At 37.2% G+C, this 27,776-nt stretch overlaps 1 pseudogene; it reads right to left on the reverse strand.

Annotated features, from left to right (window-relative positions):
* Positions 1-3,297: 3,297 nt before the first annotated feature.
* Positions 3,298-9,873, reverse strand: LOC142430425 (cyclin-G1 pseudogene; annotated as a pseudogene).
* Between the last annotated feature and the right edge of the window lie 17,903 nt (positions 9,874-27,776).

A 27,776-nucleotide genomic window follows, 5' to 3' on the forward strand; every position in this document is an offset into this window, starting at 1 on the left:
GGTTCCAATTCATATATTTATGGGCCTGTTACAAATAAGACATGATTAAACATTACTCTGGTTAGCAGCAAAATATTCTCAGTAATGCACACTTATGAGTCTTGTTAAGGTGCCTCCATAAAAGTTTAATTAAAACCAAAACTACCAAGGAGAACTGCTGGGTCAGTTAAATTCAGCACACCGCAGAAGAGTATGGTGTCTCTTTACAGGGTAGCCAAGGTGATCTTGATGGATGTGTTTGAAGGACAGAAGTTCATCGTGAGGCCATAGTATGAAAAATTATAGGAAAGTTGCATGGAGAATTGTTTTTCTCCTATCACAGCAAGGCACCTGTGAATTCTTCAAGAGTAGCTAGAGTTTGTCCTATAAGAATTTGTCTGAGAAACCTTATCACATTCACCTCACAACCTTATCTTGACCCTTCAGACTTCTCCCCTCTACCTCTAACCTATATATATAACCTTTTATATATATATATATTATATATATAAATATATATAATATATATATAATATATATATATATTAAAGAACCCGTTTGAAGTCCCTTGGTATAAATTGAACACTTTGGAATTCTTTGGGAAGGATCAGAGAGAAAGGACACCACCTTTAGAAGACATATATGAAGCTATATTAAGAAAAAAGATGTTCACAATTTTTATTTATTTTAATAGTGATTTCTAGATTTTGTGGCAATACCCTTGTTAAGCAAAAAGACAATTTATAATTACTATGAAAAACAAAAGAGAAGTACACTTATTTAGAAAGAATGAGATAACTGGTCTGCAAATAGGTATGAATGAAACTCTTGATCCTTTACATGCTGTTGTTAGGTGTCATGTGTGTGGGTCAAGCCCCATAGTGACCTCAGGTACAGCAGAATGGAACGCCCCCAGTCCTGTGCCATGTCGACAACTCTTCTCATGGCTGAGTCCCTTGTCACAGCCACTGGATCACTCTGTCTCCTTGAGGGCCTTGCTCTCCTTCACTGTCCAGCCACTTTGCCAAGCATGATGTCCTTCTCCAGGGACTGAGGATGGGCATAGTGACTTATGCTGTTAGAAACAAGTGAAGTTGCTGTGTTATAAATGAATATTTTTATTGAATTCTTTGAGTTTCGGATATATTGAGCATGTGTTTCCCTTTCAGTTTTCTAATACTAGGTCGGTGCACATTTCATTGTAATATTTGGCTGCGTCTTCTCCAGCTGACCTTTGAAATGTTCTATTCAGATAATCGATTGCATTGTTTCCTCCATTTGCTTTAGCTACTCTAAAATTAAGAGCAAGTTTGAGTCTCTTTTGAAATCAGTATTGATTTTCCTTTCTTGTCTTTTTATATATTTAATTATTATTATTATTTTCATTTCCGTAACTTTATTGAAAGGTATATTGCTTAGTAACAAACATAATGGTAATTTGTTAGGTTGCCTCTATCAATTGAAAATTAACATTGACATATTCAAATATTTAAATATTATCAGCAGTACGCAAAAATGGAAAAGTTATCTATAAAAATAATTTACAAAAATTTTAAAATAGAATGTGGTCCTTTGGCTTATATTTTTTCCATATTTACTTACCCATAATTATCTGTAACATGATGTTTAAACTAAATCTGAATTTGTTATAGGCAGTGTGTCTGCTCCCTGGCTGCACCATGCACAGAGTAGCTATTTACGGCGCTTTGCATGTTGTCAGTCTCCTTACATTCACTAACCTACATGGAGCATGCAGAGGGCTACCTGAGCTACTTTATTATTAGTAAGGTGCCTACTTAAGATCTTATTTTGGCACACTATGGGCCTTTAATGAAGTAATACTGTTGCTTAAAAACAAAACAAAAAACCATAGAAAATGGCTGTTTTACCAAAAAAAAAAGTCCTAGTAAAAACTGCAATGTTAAATCTAACTTGAACATACATTAGTGTGGTAAAAAAAAATTTACAGTGTTGATTTATTGTTTCTTGTGAAATTAATTTTTTCAGTCGGGCTAGATTGAGGCACAGATTCTGTGTAAAATATGTTTTTATCAAGGATACAAATATCTACTGTTTCCTAGAAAAAATATTAAAGATGATGAGTACGTCAAATTTGACAGGTCTGTATTGTTGCTTTATACAAAATGACTCCAAATACAAACGTATTCTCCATATAGCAATGATGTCCACAGACATGGATTATGTATTTGCCCTGTGGGTGCCTAGAAACCATTCATGTTGCTTAATATGTTCATTCTTGTTAGGTCTTCACAGCACATTTGCAAAATGCTGCTTTTGTTACAATCCTCATAATAAGCACATCTATAATTACTTAGTTTAATGGGGACAGTGAGGGAAGAAGGATAAACAATGGGCAAGACTTATGACAGGTGTTAGTTAACCTGGATGAAATGGAAGACAGTAGAATGAGTTAGCTTAAATTAAGTAGGTTACCACTTCAGTACCACCACCTAAATATATTGATCCAGTATAGGAATTTAGATCAATGTTTAAAATGAAGATTCACAGTTTACTTCCCCAGGCTTACCACACAATTTCACATTTATGTCCCTAGTTTTGATTTGTGTGCATCACAGATGAATTCAAATGTATATAGAACTCCACTGTAGCACACCATTGAGTAACCAGTTTTCCCAAGTCAGAACATCAATGTTAATCTAGCGGTGATATTTTGAGGCTACACAATTTAAATACTTTATAACATTATGACTGAGGTAGTTAGTTTATTGTGCCAACCTGGCTGATAAACACATGTGGGGTTAATTGAAAGGCAGAGGGATAAATGGCTCCAGTGAGCCTTGCCTTTCTCATTTTCGGGTCTCTTGCTTTGTGGTGGTTGCACCAGGGTGCAGCTGCCTTAGCAGTTCCCTGCTTCAGCTTGCAAGACTGACTTCCTCCAAGACACCCCCAAGGAGAAGCCACATGGGCCTACCCCAATGCAGCCCTGGGTGCTGGAGCAGCCGTGTGGAGACTCCTGCCAGCGCTGAGATGCTTACACATTCACTGGCTCGGTTTTCCTCCTGCAGTTGGCATCATTGTGTCTGTTTGGTGAGATGGAGGAGGACTTTTGTGGATTGGTGTTGGACATCTGGGTTAATGGGTTAATGTTGGACTTGTGGGCTTGGGCAGTAAGGGTTGGGATGTTTTTTTGATGCGAACCTAACCCTTCATATGAAACTCTTTCTTAGAAATGAGTTACTGTGGATCTGTTTCTCTAGTAACTAGACTAACACAATGGCTTCCAAAACTTAGGGTTGTAGAGAAAGGCTTCAGAGAAGAGTTTTGGCTGCTGCTGTACTAACCCAATGAAGGGACTGTTTCAGATCTTGTTGGAAGGTGGCCTATCTGCAGTAACTTCTTCAATTTAATTGCCATCACCCAGAAACAATGCATTTCAACTTCTGAACTTTTGGTTTGGAACACTTATTTGATGACTGTTCAGTTAAACAAGTGGATAAAAGTTCTTCCCATTGATCTTGGAAAGTTTCTGAAGACCTACTCATTTTGGTAATTGTATACCCTTCTGGTCTTGGATCTCAGGGGCTATGATGGACAATGTCAGCACAGGGGGTACTTTAGAAAGTATAAGCCTGCAGTGACATGCCTTCAATTGACCACCTGTCTTTCAAAATTAAGGCAGTTTCTCGCTTCAAATGGCAGGTTCTCTTGAATGATTGAATAATAGACTGTCAGAAACGGAAAGTCAGTAGCACCTTTGACTTTCCAACACGCCTTCTTCCAAACAGTCTTTTTCAATTTCATCAAGTCTGAAGCTGTGAATCGATATTGGCTAATATGAATCAAGTTGTTTGCCAGTGGGACATTCCTCTCTGCTTCTATTGATTTCACAGCCAAATATAAGCAACTCCGTCCAACACACCCAAGGTGCTTGGATTGTACCTTCATTTTGGACAGAAATATGTCCAGTAAATTCCTAGCTAGAGAAAATGTTTCTGTGTCAAAGACAAAGAACGGAGTTAGACTAGAAAGGTCTTTAACTTCAAGGTCATTTACACTTGCAGTCATTCTGAGGCTATACTTGTGAACAGACAAAATTAGTCTCAGCCGCAGACCTTTGGCTGAAATCTTCTCTGGTTCCAATAAGGCATTCAACTGGTGTAGCAATTTCTGAGTGCCAGTTGCTGTCAGTACCTCTGTCACAAAGATCACACCTGCCGCTCCTCAGCGGTAACTACCCTCCCCCAACTGCTCACACCTCACCCTATGATAGCAATCCTGAAGGCCTCCCAGGTGAGTGGAATAGCGGACTAGAGGGAGAGGTCTGCAATACTGGGCAGAGGTCTCCACAGAGCCTCAGAAATGAATCTCTTTCTCATCTTTTTAATGAACAATTTATTTATGAATGATATTCTTGATGTCTTTTCATAGTTCATCAGATCTTCTGATCCCAAATCTGCTGTTGAAATTCAGGTGGGTTAGTCTCTAGGTTGTATTTTGTCTCTCATGACTTGTTTTAATTATTTTCAGCCCCTTGCCTGGCTTTTGCTGGTAATATTGAGCCTTTCCATGATCTTTTCTGACAGATGTGGTCAATTTATTTCTGTGCATTCTATCTGTGAAAGTCCACGTGTATAGACACCTTTTGTGTTGTTCGAAAAAGGCATTTGCTATGAACAAGTCATTGATTTTTAAAAATTCTATCATGTGATCTCCAGCTTCTTCTTTATCACCATGTTCATATTTTTCAATGACTGCTCCTTCCTCTTTGTTTCCAACCTTACATTCCAATCACCAATAATTATCAATGCATCTGGATTGCATGCTTGATCAAAAGGTGACTGAAGTCCTTGGTGCAGTTCATTTTCTTCATCACTAGCTTTTGTGATTGGTGCATGAATTTAAGTAATAGTTGTATCGATTGGATTTCCACGAAGGCAAGTAGATATAATTCTATCACACACAGCAGAGTTCTTCATTATTGATTTTGTGAAGTCCTTTTTGATGATGAATATCATGCCATTCTTCTTGATTGTGTCATTCCTGACATAGTAAATCCTATGATTTTCTAATTCAAAATGGCCAATACCAGTCCATTTCAGCCCACTAATGCCTAGGACATCAAACTTTATGAGTTCCAATTTATGTCTAACAACTACTAATTTTTCTAGATTCCTACAGTGCAAATTCCAAGTTATGATCATTAACGGATTTTTGCAGATGTTTTGCGTTATGTTGAGTTGTTCCCTATCAGTAAATGAAGATCCCAGAGGCTCCCCTTCCATTGACTTTACTTGACTCATTTTACCCTTCTAACTCAACTCTGAGAAATTAGCTCCTTTTCCATCATATTTTGAGTGCTCACTAACCAAGGGACCCATTTTTGGACACGGTCTCGGATAATGTTCTGCTTCCATTCACTAGGCCTTCAGTATCTGACAATGTTTCAAAGCTGTGCATACATTTTTCAGTGGCTCCTTCCTCTCAAGTAGGGAGCAAGGTCATTCTTTGTTGTCTGTTCTCAGTCTGGAAGCTCTACTGAAACCTATTCACTTTGACTGTCCCTGCTGGCACTTGAAATACCTGTGGCTTAACTTCCAGCATCACAGCAACACACAAGTCACCACAATAAGAGAAACAGGAAAGGCGTTTGAACAGGGTTGTATCCTCTCACCGTATTTGTTCAATCTGTATTCTGAGAAAATAAGGAGAAAAAGTGGCTTATAGGAAGAAGAATGCTATCAAGCCTGGAAGAAGGTTTATTAACAACATTTCAGATGCAGATGACATATCTTTCTCGCTGAAAGGGAGGAGGTTTTGGAGCAATTGTTAATAAAGATCAAAGATTTCAGACTTCGGTATGGATTGCTACTCAATGTAAAGAAGATCAAAATTCTCAAAGTTGCACCATTTGGTAACATCCCAATAAATCGAGAAGAGGCTGATATTGCCAACGAATAAGTCTTGCTTGGACAAACAATCAATTCTTATGAAACCCAAAAGACATGCTACATTAGACAAATCTGCTGCACAAGACTGCTTTAGATTATTGGCAAACTAGGATAATATGAGGATTGAGATGCCCCTGACCCAAGTGACGGTATTTCCAATTGCCTCATATGCATGTGAAAGTTGGACATTAATGAAGACTGACAAAAATTAATGCATTTGAATTTTGATGCTGGAGAATAATACTGAAAACACCATGGACTGCTAGGAAGACACTCATCTGCCTTGGAAGATGTAAGTGTGCTCTTTGGAGGCAAGCATGACAAGACTATGTCCTACATATTTTGGACATGTCAGGGGAACCAGTGCTTGGAGAAGGACATCACGTTTGGTGAAATAGAAGGGCACTGAAGTGACCTCAAGTAGATGGCTTGACACAGTGGCTGCAACAATGGGTGCGAGCATGGGACTAATTGTGGAGACGGCAAAAATCCAGACAGTATTTGGTTCTGTTGTGCATAGAATTGCCATGGGTCAGAACCAACTCTATGGCACCTTATAACAACAAATAAATAAATCACATGAAACATTAGGTACCATATTGGCTATTCCTCAATAGGGATGATTAGATATACTTCAAGATATTTCCTGAAGTCCAAATTAGAATGCCCCCAGTAATAAAAAAAACAAAAACTCATCATCTTAATATATATTTAATTTGTGGGCAGCTCTAATTCTTTACAATAGTGTTCATTTTATTTAACTCTCCCCCCTAACATGTGCCTATATGCTCTAGATTTTTTCATTTAGAGTAAAGATAAGACAAATTTCTTTGCCACATACAACTTTTCATAACTATTTTGTCCCTGCTGAGTAATTTTTCTCCTAAAAACTAGGTTTAAACTCTTTATATTAGCTGCTTGCCCAGACTAATTTCCTCTAGGTGAGCTCCACTGTGTCAGTAGTATTTTATTATGTCAATATTTCATTAAAATAAATTATGCATAAATTAATTCAACAATACTCCCTAATTATTGATTGAGAATAAATAATCTTGTTCTGCTCTCTGGTGACCATAATACCTTGGGAATTTGTGTTGAATTGAAGAGTTGAGATTCTGATTTGAGATCAAATTAAAGAAAAACCATAATACATTCCATTTTATCTACTATTATATTGAGAAAGCATTGGAGTCTTGTGTCTGTATGTGTGTGTGTGTGTGTGTGTGTGTGCGCGTGCATATGTTTTCTCATTGGCCCTTGCATGCTTATTCCATAGACCTGAAGAAGAACTGCTAGAGTATTGAATGTATTTTAAAAACACAATTTTTATGTTTTTAACTCAATATCTGGCATGCAAATCTAAAAATAGAATACTTCAATCAGCATGTTACTAACTTAAGAATGACAGTTTCTGAAACATATTATCATAGTGATATCCTAAAAAATATAATGAATACCTTTGTAATTAGGTGTGTTAAGTAAAGAAAGAACCACAGTATATTTACTTTTGTTGTGTATTAATATACTTAAGTCGTTTTCTCCCTATTGTAGGCTACATGGAAACATGTAAAAGAGTCTTACTCATTTTATTTAGTTATGCTCAGATTGAGTTACCTAATTTGAATACAACCACCCATAGACCTGAGATTTCAAATGAACCTGATGGTGTAGAAAATTGGCTTGAAAGAGGCAAGGAGTCCAGATGTAAATGTACAGGTACAGCATCTGTGGTTTTAGTGCAGACATATTGCTGGTCTACTTTAAGATAATCAAACTCCCAGCCTAGTGCGTATAAATTAATTATGTTTAGAACTCTTATAGAAACCAAAAGAACTTAATAGAGAACTTGAGACTTTACAGCACATTCTCTTCTTTACTTGAAAAGTCTAGGTGAAATACAAATTCAAAGAATCCAGATGGCATTTAAATCATCTGTGTACTACAAATAACAATAATAATTCAATGAAAATCTTTCAATAAGATATATTTTTAGTCTAGGGACCGAGCTCTTAATCTTAATCTGAATCTGAACAATTAATTAGGGAGACCATGGAATAATTCATGCTTTTGTATTATGATATTGGTAAAGAATAGTGAATGTACCATGAGCTGCCAGGGAAAACAAATCTCTTTTGGGAAAAGTACAGTTAAAATGCTCCTTAGAAACTACCATGACTTCGTCTCAGCAATTTCTGACAGGTCATTAGGAGAGTCCAGTCCCTGGCAAAGGTCATCATGCTTGGAAAAGTATATTATATATTTTATATAGAGAGAAACAAAATATTCTGTGCCACAGAGATCAGTAAAAATAAAATATATTAAATATATTTATATAGAGAGAAACAAGATATTCTAAACCACAGATATCAGTAAAATGTAGCATATCTCTCTTTATATATATGTGTGTGTGTGCATGTGTGTGTATATGTATACTAACCTATAGATCCACTGGCAAAAATATGTTCTGGTACATTACTGAATATAAAAATAAAAGTTTTGGAAATTTAAGAAGTGGAAGTTTCTTAGAAAATGATGGTGATCCAAGTCAGAGAAGGATGGGGCCAGTGGTAATACTGAAAATGATTACAATACTCCTGATGCTAGTGGGTGTCTTTCAGTCAGCTCCTTTCATAACGACTCTATGTAGACTAGAGGAACACATTAGCTGGCTTTGTGGCACATTTTTCCCTCACAATAATTATTATGTTTGAGCCCATTGTTGTAACCTCTGTTTTAATCCATCTAATTAAAGGTCTTTATCATTTTTCACTTTCTACTTTTCCAAGCATAATGACCTTTGCCAGAGACTGCAGTCTCTTGATAATTTGTTCAAATTTCCTGAGACAAAGGCTTGTCTCGCTAGCCTCTAAGAAGCATTCTAATTGTACTTTCTTCAGGAGAGATTTGTTTGTTCTGGCAACTCACGGTTCTTTCACTATTCTTACCAACCTCATAATTCAAATGCACAAATTCTTCTGTCATCTTCTTATCAATTGTCCAGCTTTCACATATATACCATAGCTTGAATCAGTCACCCTAATTCTCAATGTAACATCTTTGCTCTTTAACATTTAATAATCCTTGTGAAACAGATTTGCCCAATGTAAGATGTTTGATTTATTGACTGTGCCTTTTATGAATATTTATTGTGGATCCAAGTAAAATGTAATCCTTAACAATCTCACTCTTTTCTGTTTAATGAGAGTACCTATTGTTCTAGTCATGAGAATATTTTTCTTTATGTTGAGTGATAATTCATATCGAAAGCGTTGATCTTTATCCGTAAGTACTTCAAGTCTCCTGTGGTTCCAGCAAGTTGTATCATCTACATTTGAAAGATTACTAATAAGCTAATTTTAATACTGTAGATTTTCTGAGATTATTTTCTCAGTGCACAAATTAAATATGTATGAAAAAAGTATGCAGCCTTGATGCATACCTTGCCTAGTTTTAACCATCTGATATTCCCTTGTTCTGTTTAAATTACTGCCTGCTGGTCTATATAAATTTCCATGAGCAAAATTAATTGTTTTGAAATTCCTATTCTTTGGAATGTTATCCAGATGAGTTTTATAATCTACACTCTTAAATGTCTTTTAGTAGTCCACAAATAACCAAAAAATATCTTTATGCTTTTCTCCGATTTCAGCTAATATCTAACTGACTTCAGATAGGTCTCTAGTTCCATATCCTTTTCTTAATTAGGCTTGAATTTCTAGTATCTTTCTGTCTATGTCCTGCTGCAACCATTTTAAAATGATCTTCAGCAAAATTTTACTTTATGTAATATAAATAATACTGCTTTACAAGCATCATATTCTGTTGGTTTACCTCTCTTGAGAATGGGATGGATCTCCTTCAGACGTTTGGTCAAGTAGCCTGTGTACAGGTCTTGGCTTAGACTAATGTGTATTTCCAGGGTAACATCAATTTGCTGAAACATTTCAATTGGTTTTCTGTCCATTATAAGAGTCTTAATTTTTATTTCTTTAGCTAATGCCTTCAGGGCACCTTGAACTTCTATCAATAACCCTTTTTAAAAAATCATATACTGATTTTTGAAATATTTGAATTCTAATAAAATATTTTTGGTATTTTGTCTCCGCATATTCCATCATCTTATTTTGATGCTTTCTGCATCATTCATTATTTTGCCTATAGAGTTACTGGAAGCTTGGATTTTTTTCTTCAGTTCTTTCCATTTGAGATATGTTGAGAATATTCTTCCTGCAATTCTCATTGACAGTAATCATTACACTGAAAATCTTGTGATCACTTTGCATTACTCTGTGGATAGCGTCTCCACTAAATTCTGTTTGAAGTAAAGAATAGGCTTCAGGTAAAACAAGGAGCTCAGATATTTGGGGAAGGGTCATAATCATGTTTTCTGCCTTAAAGAAAGAAAAATATGTCTGGCAAACATATAGATCTGATATCAGTTTATAATTTCTTGTGAAAGGTTTTCATGGGCTCCATATGAACATATTTCAGATCATTTATTACATTTTTTTCTGATGAAAAGGTATCTTTGAACACAAGTATAGTACTTGCAGGTTTTAGCATCTTAAACTTCTTAGAAGTAGTGCCCGTAATCAATCAGTGGATCAACTAAAAGTGCCCTCCCTTTAGTGATTTCCAAATACATCTTAGAGTGTGGCATCATCATCTAAGAATAATTGCATATTTCTACCAAAAGACCAATTGTTTTCAAACATCATTAGTGTTTTTTGTGTGTCTAGATTCTCAGTATTATATAGAAAAGGTAAAAGTACAAAAATCAATGAAGTACAATAAATGTCCCTTTTGTATAAATTTTGAATTTGAAAATGGCAAAATGAAAATATACATTTTCTAAGACTATCAGTGCAGTTGCAATGTTTTGGGGCAATTAGCTGTCCAGACAGCAAGAAAACTACTTTGGAAGTACCAGAGACACAAGAGACCACTTTCAGGAATTTCTATTGTCTAAAGGAGAGAGAATTGGAATTAAAGAAAAACTACTACAATTGATTAAATGCACTGCCACCCCCCCACCCTGAGGGACGAAGGAATGGGAAGGAAGAGGTAAAAATGAGGAACTGATGCAAAGGGCTCAAGTAGAAAGCAAATGTTTTGAGAATGATGATGGCAACAAATGTACAAATGTGCTTGACACAAAGGATGGATGCATGGATTGTGATAAGAGTTGTACGAGCCCCCAATAAAATGATTAAAACAAAGAACACACTGCCTACAAAAAATCATATGACTCAGACCAAAACCAAACTCACTGCCATTGATTCAATGCTGACTCCTAGCGACCGCTTTGCTGACTCCTAGCGACCGCCTGTGAGTTTCTGAGACTGTTTACAGGAGTAGAAAGCCCTGTCTTTCTCCCTCAGAGTTGCTGGCTGCTTTGAAACCTACTATATGGATCTCAGCCCAACCAAAGTGCAAAAACCAAAAAGGTTAAAAAGGTTAGTGTTCCCTGTGATATAAGCTGAAACATACAATCTAAACTCTCGTTCAAACAAATGACCTGATGAAAGAAGAAAAAGAGGAGGAGGAAAATATATTGTGTTAATTGTTAATATTTGATTAAATATTAGGGTTATGGATTTGGTTAAATATTTGGCTTATGTGAAAATGTTGAGGGTGTAGAGATGGCAGTGTAGCTCCACATGCGAACTAGTAATAGTAGTGGTGATTGGAAAGGAAAAGAAAGAAAAGGGAACCCTCGGGGTGCAATGGTTACTATGTCTGGCTGTTAACTAAAAAGGTTCGAGGTTAGAAGCCACCCCTATCTCCAAGGGAGAAAAGACCTGGCACATTTCTCTTGTAAATATTATATCCTTGGAAACTCCACAGGGCATTTCTACTCATCCATGCTGAATTGCCAAGGCACAATGACATCATCGAAAATGGAGGTGACTAGTTCCTTATTAGTTTCCATGATAACAAGAAGGATGTGAAATTCTGAGAGGTTTAGAAATTCATCCATATAGCTTGCAATGTCCCTTCTACATATTTATGAATACCTATAACATTGAAAATGTCAGATTCACTGACATTGAGTTGATTCTGACTCAAGTTGACTCTTTAAGACACAATATATGTGTTCTTGTGGGTTTCTAAGACAGCACATATATAGGAACTGAAAGTCTCATCTTCCTAGTGGGTTCAAACTGCTGATCTTGTGGTTAGGAGCCCAGAACTTAACCCATTGCACCACCAGGCCTCCCTAAGGCTATAATAAATAATTAAAATGTTTTATGTCTATTTGAAGCTGAGTTTATATTTCTATGAAGTTGAATGCTAGGCAGAGCCAGACCTTTAATCACTGTAAGACAATTCTTTGAAGACACTCACAAACTCTCTTTCTTTTCTTTTCTTATCTTATGGTTAAGTAGATCTTGTGCATGCTTGTTCAGCTATGGCAACAGATAATCTGTCCTTTCATAAAACTGGTCTTGAGTTGGCAGGAGTTTGAAAGTGGGGCATGAGGGAGTTAGTTTATGTGTGTGCTTGGCTGTAACTGAAAAAGTTGTAGGTTTAAAACCACCAGTGTCTCCACAGGAGAAAGGACCTGGCAATTAGCTCTTGTAAATGATGGTCCAGAATGTTTTCAAGAGGGATCACTGGATAGGACACTCGTGGAAGGATATGGGAGAAATTAAGACTACCCCATTCACATCAATACCCAATCAAATGAAACTGGGAAAAGAACTCCTGATCCATAAATAAATCATTATCTTCCACCTGTGTCAAGCGAGTTGATTGTTATGTTGTGGTGGTGGGTCATCCAGTGGATTCCAACACATACAGACCTATGCACAACAGAATAAAACACACCTGCTCCCGAGTCATCCTCTGCTTGTTCCTCGGTGTAAGCCCATGGTTGCAGCCACTGTGGCAACTGGCCTATTTGAAGGCCTTCTTCTTCTTCACGACCCCTCCACTCGACCAACCATGATAACCTTCTCTATAGACCTGTTCTCTTGACAACATTGGCTAAAGTATGTAAGATGAGGTCTTGCCTCCAAGGAGCACTTTGGTTGTATTTCTTCCAAGACGGCTTGGTTTGTATTTTTAGCAGTCCATGAGAATTTCAACATTACTCTCCAATACCACAATTCAAATGTACTCATGGTTCTTTGGTCTTCTTTATTCAATGCCCAACTTTCACAAGCTTATGAGGCAATTGAATATACTGTGGTTTGGGTCAGATGATTGTTATAAGAAGTATTAATATCAAAATAATCTTTGCAAAGACATAGTCCAATGAGCTTACTGGTACAAAAGTTAAAAAAATTTTGGGACAGTTATACATAGTTTAACTTAGATATTTAATTAATTTCAAAAGAGATCTTTTTATTTCAGAGTTCAAATGACATGATCAGACTTTCTAGATAGCATGGCTTCCTAGTGTATTAGAGCTGAGATGCCGAGCACCAGGTTGGCAGAAGGCTAATTGACCGAAGGCAGTGAGTGAGTACTGTAGTGAAAGTCCTAAATACACTTTTGGAAACGCCATGTGAATTAAGCTTCCATTTGATTCTTTCCAGCCAGTAACCAGAAATGTAAAATTCTTACCTCAAGCAGAATGCGTTAGAAAGTGGATTACTACCAACCCTATAACCAGCCAAGAGAGAGGCAGCCTCCCTTGGATACTTACTTGGGTAAGACTCTGATGGAGATTGGGATACTGGACTCACATGAGTCAGGCTGTGACTCTTGGCCTAAAGCCTCGGGCTAATTTTATAAACTCTTTTATCTAGTGTAAATGTCCCAGTCACAGTCTCATTCTCATTTCTGTAGTCCTTAAGCCGCTGGTTCCCTGCAAACTCTTGGATGCCATTATCACCTAGTGCTATTAATATCTCACATCTGGATGATCTGTCTCCATCTTTGTCTTGTCTTTTTCCTATTTGTTATTGTGTTTAAGCATCATTGTTATTTTTGTTAGATACCATCAAGTCTGTTCCCATTGAGAACAATGGAATGAAACACTGGCCAGTCCTGCACCATCTCACAACTGAGACCATTGGTACAGCTACTGGGCCAATCCATCTCCTTGAGGGTCTTCTATTTGCTGCCCCTCTACTTTACTAAACTTGATGTCCTGATCTTGGGCCAACATGTACAAAGGACAGGAAACAACATTTTTCCATGCTTGCCACTAAGGAGCATTCTGGCTGGGCTTCTTCCAAGACAGATTAGTGGGTTCTTTTGGCAGTGGATGGCATTTTCAATATTCTGTTCCAGCGCCATCATTCAAGTTCATAAATTCTTCTTTGGCCCTCCTTATTCAATGTCTGACTTTCAAATTCATAGGTAGCAATTGAAAATATCGTGGCATGGGTCAGGAGCAACTTAGTACTCAAGGTGACCTCCTTGATTTTCAACAATTTAAAGAGGTCTTGTGCAGCAGACTTACCCAACACAATGTGTTGTTTTAACTCTTGATTGCTGCTTCTATGCTTGATTGTGGATTTAAGCAAGACAAAATTCTTGATTACTTCAATATTTTCTCTGTTTATCACAATATTACCTATTGGTCCATGTGTGAGACTGATTTTTCAGACAATGAGTTGTAATCCACTTTGAAAGCTCCTATCCTTGAACTTCATCAGCAAGAGCTTCAAGTCTCAGCCTCAGTTTAAGCATGCATAATTGTGTTATCTGCATATTACTGGTTGTTAAAAGCCTTCCTCCAACCCTGATGCTTCATTCTTCTTCATATGAGCCAGTTTTTCTAATTATTTGCTCGACGTACAGATTGAATAATTATGGTGAGAGGATACAACCCTGACATACACATTTCCTGATTTTAAACTATGCAGTATTCCCTTTCTGTTTGCACAACTGCCTCTGGATCTATGTATGGGTGACTCATTAGCATAATTAAATATTCCCATTCTTCTCAAGGTTTTCCATAGTTTTTTTAATGTTCCACACATTTGAATGCTTGACACAGTCAGTAAAACACAAGTAAACATCTTTTTGGCATTCTCTGCTTTCAGCCAGGATCCATCTGAAATCAGCAATCATAACCCTTGTCCAATGTCCTCCTCTGAATTAGACCTCAACTCTGGTAGCTCTCTGTTAATAATTATCTTCAGCAAAATTTTCTTTGCATATGATTCAATGACAACATTCTATAATTAGAACATCTGATAGTTCGTCTTTCTTTGGATTGCATACAGATAGATATGTATCTTTCCCAGTCATTTGGCCAGGTAGCTTTCTTTCCAATATCCTGGCATAGATGCGTGAGCATCTCCAGTCTTCCATCAGCCTGTTGAAACACTTCAGTTATTCTTCAGTTAATTTCTGGAGGCTTGTTTCTTATGTTAAGACATAAATAAGTGTTCTCTTTAAATTATACATGTAATTTAGGGCCCCTTTTGATGTCCAGAGTAAGAAATTCCATCTGGCTGGGCTCATTGTATACACTCAGTAATGTTCTGTAATGCTGACCATATCAAGAATAGGTTAGATGCACTGAACCCTAATGACCAAAGGCCAGGTAATTTGTGGGATAATATCAAGGATATCATAAATAATGGAAACAAAAGTCAGGAAATAATGAAAAGACTACATCGTATATCAGAACGAGTCTGAAATGTATTCTTGAATGCAGAGTAGCTCAAGTGAATGGAAGAAATGGTGACGTTAAAAAGCATCTAAACAGTTTGCAAAATCAATAAAGTGTAAGAATGAAGTGTTTCAATACCTTGAGTGAAAAAATCAAACTGGAGAAATATGCTTGTAATTACTCAAGGTGAAAGAATTGAATGCAAATTCTAGTTGTAATACTGAAGGATTCAATGGGCAAAATATTGACCAAGGCAGGAAACAACAGAAAAAGATGGAAGAAATACATTCTCCCAAAAAGAAAATGGTAAAAGTTCAAACATTTTATTCAGTAGGTTATCATCAAAATTGGTAAAGTTTAAGTCACACTGAAGGCATTGGCAGGGAATACCTGGAAGATATTTACCTGTGCTTTATTTACTATGCAAAGACGTTTTTTTACAGTGTGGATCAGAGTTGATTATGAATAACACGGCAAAAATGGGAATTCCAGACTGTGCTCATGCAGAACCTGTGCATAAAGAAGTAGACTTTTTGCACAGAACTAGTGATACTACATGGTCTTTGTGGGAGGAGACAGCTTCATCTTTCTCTTGAGAAGCAGCTGGAGGTTTCAAACTGCTGACCTTATAGTTATTAGTCCAATGTGTAAACACTATGTCACCTGGGCTCTTTTCCTACGCCTAGCTCCAAAATCCTATAACCATAATAAACATATATGTGGCCAGCAAAAGACCCTCAAATTCATCAAAGAGGTTAATCAAGTCCTCAAAGAGATGCAAAGAGAAATATCCAGAATACCAATAATAGTAGGTGACTTTTATACATCACTCTCAATGAAAGATAGATCATCAGATAAGAAACTCAATAAAAAATGGAAAAGCTGAACAACACAATTGAACAACTCAACCGCCAAGATATTTACCAAGCTCTCCAAACAACATAAAACATATGCATGTTCTTCTCCAATGAACAGGGCTCATATTCTAAACCAGACCATATGCTGGGATATAAAGCAAGTTTGAGAAAATTCAAACAAACAGATCATTCAATCCATCTTCTCTGACCACAGCATCATTAAACTGGAAATCAATAATAGAAATAAAAACAATTGGAGATTCAACAACACATTATTCACAATAGACTGGGATATAGCCCAGATAATATAGAAAATGAGGAAGTTTCCAGAAACTAATGTGAATGATAACACAACATACCAAAACCTATGCAAAAGCAGTTATCAGAGGGCACTTTATAACAGTTAATGCACACATGAAAAAGCAACAAATCATGTTCAGCACCTTAATAAAACACCTTCAACAACTAGGACAGTGTCAACAGCATAAACTTAAAAACAGAAAGAAATATTAAAATTTAGAATGGAGATAAATGAAATGGAAAAAGAAAAACAATGGGAAGAATCAAGTAGGATTCATACCAGGGATGCAGGGATGATTCAATATTAAAAAATATTTTACATAATCCCCCACATCAACAAGAAAATGTTAAGAATAATATGATCAAATCAAGTGATGCAAAAGCATTTGACAATATTAAACATGAATTTCTAATAAAAAGCTCTCAAGAAGACAGGATTAGAACAGAAAATCCTCACAACCATAAAGGCCACATATGAAACACCAATAGCCCATAGTGTCCCCAATTGAGAAAAGCTGAAAATATTTACACTGAATCAGGGAACCCAACAAGGACATCCTTATGCCCACTTTTATACAGCATTGTGCTGTGCTGTAAGTCCTAGCTTCTTACACACACACACACACACACACACACACACACACACACACACACAGGAAGATAACAAGGGAGTACAATTGGGAAAAGAAGAAGTGAAATTTTTGTATTTGTACATGATATGTAATATATTTTATATATTGAGGATCCTGAGGTGTCCACATTAGGCTTGCTGGAAATGGAGGAGTTTAGTAGAGTAGAAAAATAGAAGATTAACAAACAAAAATCAATTGGATTCCTATATACCAGTGATGAGAAGACATCAAGGAAACAATATCATTCACAATTGCCACACAAAAGCTGAAATAACTAGGAATAAACCTAACCCAAAATAACCCCCAAAAGACCTGTACAATGAAAGCAGCAGAACATTACTACAAGAAACAAAATGGGATTTACACAAATGGAATAATATTCCATGTTCTTTGATTAGATGACTCAATATTATGAAAATGTCAATGCTACCTAAAATAATTTACAAATTCAATGAAATCCTGATCCAAATTTCTGCATTCTTCTTTAAGGAAATGGAAAAACTAATTACCAAATTCATTTGGAGAGGGAAGAAGGCCAGACCAGGAAAAGAACTCCCCATAAAGAATAAGAAAGAAGGTGGTCTGTCACTACCTGGCCTCTAAACCTACCATAAGCCACAGTTGTCAAAATACCCTGGTACTGGCATAAAGGTAGGTGCTAATGTGTTAGTACAGAAAATCCACATCTGGACAACTGACTTTTGACAAAGGCCCTATGAGCATTAAAGAAGAGGCAGATGCCCTCTTCAATACATGGTGCTGGGAAACTGCATATCCACCTGCAGAAGAACGAAACAAGGTCCACATCACACCCCATGCCCCAAAACAAACCCAAGGGGGATAAAAAAGCTAAATGTAAAACCCAAAGCTATCAAGACCATCAATGAGGAAATTGGGACAAATAGTGTCCTCGTGCAGGGAGTGCATGGGATATCAGAGATGAAAATGGAAACTCACTCCATGGAAGACAAAATAGATGAGTGGGACCTATTGAAAATTAAGCATTTGTGTACATCGAAGAGTTTCTCAAAAGAGTAAAAATAGAGCTCACACACTGGGAAAATATATTAAGTAATGACATAACATACAAAGGACCAATTACTAAAATCTACTCTATTTTATAAACCTACAACAAGAAAGAAACAAAAATCCAATAACCCTCTGAGAAACTGGGCAAAGGGTTGGGTGTGGGTCAGATAATCTGGTAGAGACCCTGACACGGACCAATGAACCACACACCATCCACTCCAGATAAGCATTTTGAAGGTCACTTGTCAGCGGGGATCAAATGGTCAAGGGGTGTTGTCTACTGAGTGGCTGCCATGCAAATCTATGTTGGGGTCCAGGTAGAAAGTCATGACAGAGGGCTGGGGGCTCTGATGGGGAAAACCTTAGAGCAGAGTGGGGAAACACAGATACATGTCTATTGGTAGGAAAAGCGGGATGCTTGACTGATAGTTGTGTGGAAGAATGACTGAAAATGCTTTTGGGGACTCTAAAGGAGGAGTGTTTTTGATGGTATGCATTGTATGAGCCATAGCGACCGGCTTCTGGGAGTATCCTGTGGACCCAGGCTGGGTGCCGTGAACCATTGGGACACTGAATTCTGGAACTTCAAGGCACATGGAAATCCCCAACAGCTGCAGCAATGAGATCCTCTATGGAAACACCCTCAGGTGACCTGGACTCTACCTCAGACACACTTTTAAGCCTAGGACTTAAGTAGGACACTACCTGGTGTCTGAGGAAGCAGAAGGCAGCTGTACCAAGATTGCTGAACTGTTGGCAGGCAGACAAACATGGTCCTGCTACATCAATGCTCTAATATCCTGTATTAAGGTATGTATGATTCCAGCAAACCTGTGACTGACATTCTCAGTGATTACTATTGTAAATGTCCCTGCCAATCTCCATTGTTTGTGTAAATAGCATCCAGGCACTGAAGGATTGGTTGTGTACAAGTGAATAATGCAGGTACTGTGGTATGAAGCTAGCCTGCATTGGCCCTCTATCCCTTTCTCAACAGGGCTTTTAAAAAATTAGCAATCAAAGATAATATTAATTGAAGATTGCTATGCCCCGGGGGATGATCGATAAAACTCTCTACCATAAATTATCAAGGAGGTTTCGAGAGGGAGCCAAAGGCAGATACAAAACCAACAAACAAAAACATAGATCTAGGAATGGGTTTTCAGCTCACACTAAATCCTAGCTCCAAATTAAGGACAATTAATTCTTACATCATGGCCCTGATCCAGACTTGCCCTCAGGAAGGGAACACAGAAGATATGGATCCTATAGCAAAATTTGGAGAAGAAATTAAATGGTACTGGGCTATCAGATAAAATAACATCTGGGGTCTGAAAGACTTGTCTCCAAACTCAGAGCCATCTAAGTGAGATGTCAAGTCCACATGGAAGAGGCACACCATCATCAGTCACCAAAGCTTTGTAAATCATATAAATTGAAGTTGAAGGAGGGATTAGTAACAGAGGCTAAACTGTGAGAATCCGGTTTGTGGAAGACTATGGATGGCAGTGGGGGCCCAAGATACATTTGTGGGATCTACATAGGAAATAAGCTTCCAGTGATCTCCCTCTAACCATAACTTGGAGGTGGAGGCAAGTGGTTACTACACAGAGTGCGTTGAAGAGATGAACGCAGAAGATCAAAGGGATAAACCTGCCTTGAACTAGTATACTATATAGTTAAAATTTTGTGAGGTGATCCCCCATCTGATGCATGCTGGTACCTGATTTGATTTTCAACATTTTCTGTAATTTGGTTTGTTCACATTAAGGTTCATCTCTGAGGGGTTGTGTTATTGGCGGTTGCCCTCTTGAAGTTGTGTTGTCTGTGTTTTGGTAGATGAAACCCAGGATTGACGGATCTACAGGGACGGCAAATAGAAAAAGGCATTCAGAGGTGAGCAGGTAGAGTGGTGGGGTGTGGGGTAAAAGGAGACGATGTCAAGGAGTCTGGGAAGGAAAAGAAACTTTGGAAACTGATTGAGGTAGCAATTATACAATACTGCTTCACATGATTGAACTATGGAATGGTATGATATGTGTATGAACTCTCAATAATATATTTACATTTTAAAAAGACCTAACTTTAATAGAGAATATAAACCAAGCTACATCTTTGTTTCCACTAAGGTATCTTTGTGATCCCACCTTAGTAGAGGGAATGAATCAAGCCACACTTCTATTTCCTTTGTTACCTCAGTAGCAAGTGCGACTTAAGTCTCCATTATGTGTATTCCTTGAGTAGGGTACACACACTGGGAAACCCAAACCAAAGTCACAGCTATAGAGGTGATGCCAGCACACAGCAAACCTGCAGGACAGGGAGACTCTTCCCCTGTGGGTTTCCAAGACTGTAGCTCTTTATAGGAGCAGAAAGCCCTATATTTTCCCGGTAGATATTCTGATACCACTCTACAATTCTAACTCACATAAACTTGCCTAGAAAGGATACCCCTATTTCCTGACTGAGCTTTGGTAGCAGCAAGAAGACATTTTTGGCTGCTGGCTCTAGACCCAGCCTTTGGCTCAGCTCCACCTGACCTTCAGATCTGGGTCCGAATAGCACCCGTCACTACATGAGATTATTTCCTCAAAGTTTTGAAACTTTCTGTGTGATATTACAGCAGATTGCAGAATCCAGGGAGATGAAGGACTATACTCAGGGAGGTGGGGGTATAGGGGGAAAGGGAACAGAATAGGGAAAAGGGAAAACTTCATCTTTGAAGAGTTGGACATTTGGGACATCATTAATCTCTAACTCCTTGGAACTAATGTGGCATTGATTTATCTAAAATAAATTATTACCATTTAAAAGAAAATGATAATCATTTTCTTTTAACTGGTAGATGTATACAATTCACATTTAAAGTCATTGTTCATTCAGTTGAATTAAAACCTACACTTCCTTTAGTTTTATACTAGTCTATTTGCTCTTTATTTCCTTTCTACCTTCTTTTCTTTCAAATGAGTATTTTATGCGTCCATTTATTCTCTTATGACTAATTTATAATATATGTATCATGCATCTCTATCAAGTATATATACATATTTATCTCTATCAAGTATATACACATATTTGTATAAGGTCACTTTACCATTGGAATATATATGTATATATATATTGGTGTATATATTGGTATGTATATATATATATATATATACATACCAATATATACCACTTGTATGCCAGCTTGTTGTACTATGGTGGCTTGTATGTTGCTGTGATGCTGAAGCCATATTACTGGCAATTTCAAATATTAGTAGAATCACTTAACGTGAGTAAGTTTCAGCAGAGCTTTTTGACGAAGAAAAGACTACGAGGAAGGAAAAGGTGAGCCACTTCAGAGGAATTGGCCACTGCAGCCACATTATGGACAGCGGCCTCTTTATGGATAGCGGCCACATTATGGATGGCATCAAAACATTGTCAGATGCTGAAAACCTCATGAATAACAGTAGAACATTGTCAGAGACCTATAGTGCTGGACAATGGCCCTTCCAGTCAGAAGGCACTCAAAATCTGACAGATGAACATGACTCCACATGAGAAGGGACAGTTGAAAATAGCTATTAAAAATTGGAACTTAGAATGTACCCAATATGAATGTAAGACAATTTGATATCAAAAATAAAATAGAATACATAAAGGTCAACAACCTAGGTATCAGTGAGCCAAAATGGACTGGTGATAGCTATTCTGAATCAGAAAATTGCATGGATTACTATGTGTAGAATGACAGTCAGGAGAAATGGTGACACGTCAAGATATTTCAAGATCTAGCTTGAGGTACATTTTAATCTATGATAGGATTATATATATTTCAATGCCAGGAAATCACCCATATAACCATGTAAAGATATACACAAATCTCTAAAGTTAATGTTGTAGAAATGGAAGAAATTTTACGCACTTATTCAGTCTTAAATGGATTAAACATATAATCAAGATACATTGTTATTACCGATGATCGGAATGCAAAAGTTAGAAACAAAGAAGTAAGACTAGTTGGAAAATACGGACTTGAGGATATAAATGAAGCTGGAGTTGCATGATAGAATTTTGCAAGACTAATGAATTCTCAAAACAAATACATATTTTTCAATAACAACGAAGGTGTTTACACATGTGGAATTCTGATGGTATACAACAGAAATCAGATTAATTACATATGTGGGATGAAATTAGATGAGCTCAATATAAGCAGTTAAAACTAGCCCAGGGACAGTTTGTCGAGCAGACTATATATTGCTCACATGCAAATTCAGACAGAAGCTGAAGAAAATTAAAAGAAGTGATGTTTTGGTAACTGAGGTGACATGTAATTCACATATATTTCTATTTATTTTCCATATTTATTCTCAATATCCATTTTCACTGATTCAGCTGAATTTGACAGTATTGCCATCGTCTTCTTCAAACCGAACCTACACAAAAATATAAAGGTGTCATGATGGACTACTAACCTAAAGTTTGAGAGTTCAAACCCCAAACCATTTTTAAACCTATTGGTGTGTTGGGCAGATAACTGCAAGGTGAGTTTCAAACTGCAAGTGTGGTAGAAAACAGCAAGATGATAGAACAATGAGCATATCTGCTCCTATAAAGATTGCCAGCCTTCGAAACCTTAAAGGGTTGCTATGAATCAGAATAGATGCAATGGCAGTAGATATATACAAATATATAGATATATGCATATGCACATACATCCGTATGTATCCACCGCTATATGTAGAAACACACACGAAGGGGCTTCAAAATTTTGTGGTAAAATAAATTGAATGATAATAGAATTTTCCTTGAATCCTGGTGGCCTTGTGGGACATGTGTTAGGCTGCACACCATAAGACAAGCAGTTCAAAACCACCAGCCTTCCAGAGGGTTTCCACACCTGTGAAGCTTTAGTCTCAGTAACCAATCGAGGCCATTCTATTCAGTTCTTTGGGGTTGCTGTGAATCAGAATAGACTTTTTGGTAGCAGGTTTCCATTTTTATTTGAGCTGCCAAAAAGGTTTACTGTCTCAGAAATATTATATAGGGCTGGTAATGAGATAATAGGTTTGGATTGCTTTAACAATATTTATATTTGAAATTGAGTATTTCATAATTACTCTGTCAGTTCTTTTTTTGGTGAGGTGTTGTATTAATCTAGTTAGGAGTTGGTCTAGTGAGGTAGTTAGTTTATTGTGGCAACCTGGCTGATAAACACATGTGGGGTTAATTGAAGGGTGGAGGGATAAATGTCTAGGTGAGCTTTGCCTTTCGAGTTCTCGGGTATCTTGCTTTGTGATGGTCGGACCAGAGTGCAGCTACCTTAGCCAGTTCCCTGCTTCAGCTGGCAAGGGTCACTTCCTGCAAGACATCCCTGAGAAGCCACATGGACCTACCCCGATGCAGCCTTTGGTGCTGGAGCACCCGTGTGGAAATCCCTGCCAGCGCTGGGATGCTTACACCTTCACTGACTCACTTTCCCCCCCGAAGTTGGCATCATTGCATGTGTTTTGTGAGATGGAGGAGGACTTTGTGGATTGGTGTCGGACATATGGGTTAATGTTGGACTTGTGGGCTTGGGCAGCACTGGGTTGGAATGTTTTCTTGATGTGCAATTAACCTTTATATAAAACTCTCTCTTATTCATATGAGTTTCTGTGGATTTGTTTCTCTAAAGTCCCCAGACCAACACATCTAGGTTTTAAGATTGCTCTGCAATGATTATCCTCAACGTACCTCCAAACCCAAAACAAAGTCGGTACCTGTGGGCTTCTGAGATTAACCCTTGCTGTGAGTCGAACGTCTCATGATTCCCACACAATGCACTGAGGCTTCAACTTCTCTTACTGATTCCCTGTGTTTAAGAATTTTATTGTATTATACAATATTTTATTACTACTAATAGTAGTAGATACATGCTACAGGGGTGTTTGGAGGCATGGTGGAGAGTATTATTTGATGTTGACCTATGGGTAATTTCAAAATGCACTGCTTAATTTTTAAATAGCTGAGTGGCGAGCCTCAAACTTAAGCAAGCCCTATGAAGGTAGGTGTTGGGGTAATACGCTACTTTTACACATTTTTTACAAAGCCACGGATTTCAAGTTAATTGAGCAAACATTACGTGAATGGCCCGAAGCTCCTTGCAGTCACTGTCACTGAGTCAATTCTGACGCCTAGCAGCCCTGTAGTAGAGGGAAGAACTACCCCAGTGGGAGTCTGAGATCGTACCTCCTTATGGAAAAGGTTATTAAAATAATGATCTCAGTATTGTATCCTAAAAATCAAAGGCATCCATTATCTTGAAAGTGTTATCACCAGTTGCTCATCTTTATAATTATTGCTTAGCAAAATCTTTTAACCTATCAGTAGATAAAAATTAATCCAGTAGTTCTTTTGTAAGTTTTGCATTTCCTAGCAATAAAGTAAAAGTTTTGTTCCTGAATTTCTCTTTCACCCCTACTATTTTTCTGCCAGGTTCTCTAATGAATTTCATTTCATTTTCTTAACTTGAGTGCTCAATTCTCAATATTCATCTTAACTAGCCTATTGGCTGAGCTTGACATGATTGATCACTTGTGTCTTCCTGAAACAATTGCTTCACCTCACTATTCACCTTCTACATTCCTCTTCGTTAGTTGCTTAAAAAAGAAAGTCTTCTCAACTTCTAAAATTTGAAGTGCCCTCAGGCAGGCTCATTCCTCAACCTATACTTTATAAAACTCAATCCAACAATAATAGCTTCAAGCCTCAAAGCATTTGCTATAATCTATAATCTATCTTATGTTGATGATTCTAAATGTATTGTAAAAAATGAAACACTTCTTTTAATTTAATACTCAGATGTCTGAAGGTGCCTATTCAACATCTCCATTTAAATGTTTAATAAACACCTTAAACTCAATATGCTCAGAAACAAACATCCGGTTTTCCTATAAAACCTGTATCTCTTATTTCCAATCTATAATAATGACATGTCTATTTTTCCCCTTCTGTTTAGACTAAATTCTCTCATACCATCTTCCTCACTTTTCCTCTTGAAGAACATATTCTTCCATTTTTAAAGATGTTATTAGCTCTTGCTTCAATATATAAAAAAATCTAACTTGTTTTACATCCACTATGAATATGCATCTTCTTTATTTACTATAATAATCTTTTAATTATTTTAATGACATCTTGACTATTCTTCTATTTCATTTTTTGATTCTTACTTATTCATTTTTCACACAGAAACTAGAACAACTCATTTGGAAGGCATACCATCGTGGTGTAGGTTACACATAGATTCATTTTATGTATTTATTGTCTATTTCATGAGGACTTCACTTATAGATGGTGAAGATGTTTTTGATTAACTGCAGTATCTTCCATAGATAGAAGGATATCTTAAATGTAAGATGCAATGAATCAGTATTATGTATGTTGAATGAATAAATAGCCATTTTTATTTTCCTTCAGAATGTTTCTTCAGGAAAGTGCTATATAATAAATGACTTTTTGACTAGATACTTGTGTTAATCTGGGTTGACTAGAGAAAAAAATTCCGAGATGCTCATGTGTATGAGAAAGAGCAAACATCCCATCTCAGTCCAGAACAAGTCCATAAGTACAATATTATCCCATATCTCCAAAACTAGTTCATAAATTCCTCTTTAGACTCACACAGCCATGTAATAATGCTGAATGCAGGAAGATCACAGGCAAGTAGGTGGAAGATCTTGTGGATCCAGTGGCGGTGGAGGCATCTCAGCACTGGCAGGGTTCTCCACATGGCTCCAGCTCCAGGGCTTTAGCTAGGTCCATGTATTAACAGGAATGTCTTGTAGGTAGTGAGTGTGTGTCCCACCTCTAGTGAACTATTTATCTCCTTAGCACCTCCAAATGAGGTCATCAAGCTGCAATCTGATTGAGAAGTTAACTTTACCCCTCCACTTTCAAGTCTCAAATTGACAACTGATTATGTAACTACCACAATATTAAATCTAGTTTTTATATACAAAAACACATAATCAACTTTTTACATGTTAACCAAAGGCCATCTTCTGATAATTCCCAAGTAACACAAAATATTACTCTTCCAAAAACTCCTAGCAGGCTATAAACCTATAAAGTTAAAGAGAAGCGGTATAGTTTTGCATATCTTCAGTGGCATAATGTTTTAGTTGTACAAAAGCAAATATTTGAACCAATGGAATTAAGATATGGAAAGATAATTCTAGACATAAATTTACTTAAGGAAGAAGAAAAATAGGGTTTAAAGTGTTTTCATAGCTTGACAATTGTGGCCTGCCCAAAGTAATGGCCAATAAAGCCATAACATTTTTTTTTGCCATAACATTTTATAAGCTGTGACAGTTACATAATCTGTCAACTCAAGCAAAGGGGTGAACTCTAGCCTGTCAATCAGGTCATAGAAAATTGTGCCTCTGTGTTGGTGGCATGGCCTTCTGCTGAGGATCTGGGAATATTGTTTTCCTACTAGGAGGTGGGACACACATTCATTCTGCTAAACATTCCTATTGACAAGCCACATGGAGATACACTGTTTTGAGCCAGAGCTCTGGAGCTGAGGAGGCACATGGAGACCCCTGCCAGCATTGAGATGCTTCCACCACCACTGGATCTACAAGACTTGCCACCCACTGGCCTGTGATCTTCCTGCAATTGATACAATGGCATGGCTGCATGAGTCTAAAGAGAAATTTAGTATCAGACATATGGGCTAATATCGGACTTATAAACTGGATTGGGATGTTTTCTTAAAATACAATTTCTCTTTGATATAAAGTTCTGTCTTATATACATCTGAATGTCTCTGAATTTGTTTCTCTAGTCCGTCCAAACTGACACATAAGCTTAACTTGAAAATAGTACTGTTAATTTTATTTTATATCATTTTGATTACTTTTTTACATTACTTATAAAACTGCTTATCAAAAGATGGGAGGTGGTTTTTTAAAATTCTGTTTATAGCCTAAGGAGATATCAGGCTTTTATCTAGCTTCTGGATCTCTTTCACAAATAAATCCTTCAATTCAAATAATATAACTCCTTTGTAACACCTTGTGTTCCATCCTTCCAGTATCAAACACAGTGAAATTAGAAGGTCAAGTACAACTTCTAATTAAACATGCAGGTTAAATACATAGATCTAGAATCAGGATTTAAGAGCTAAAACCGCCTTAGAGTCACCAAGCATATAGAATTACAAATTTAAGACAAGCACACTTAACATGTACAATGCATGCAAACAGTTTTATTCAGCAGCAGCAGCAGCAGCAGTTGTCTATGACCCTATTCCACCACCAGCTCATGCGTCAAGGAATTATGCCAGAAACACACCCAGGAGAAATTCTCAGTAGCTAATGATGAATGACAGTGACCCATATTACATTTATCAGGGAGATTTTAAAACAACAAATATATCCCAATGCTGAGACCTTCAAACTCTGTGTATGGGCAGAGAAAACAGTTCTGGAGT

This window comes from Tenrec ecaudatus, chromosome 17, assembly GCF_050624435.1.
Source record: "Tenrec ecaudatus isolate mTenEca1 chromosome 17, mTenEca1.hap1, whole genome shotgun sequence".
In the NCBI taxonomy this organism is placed as follows: domain Eukaryota; kingdom Metazoa; phylum Chordata; class Mammalia; order Afrosoricida; family Tenrecidae; genus Tenrec; species Tenrec ecaudatus.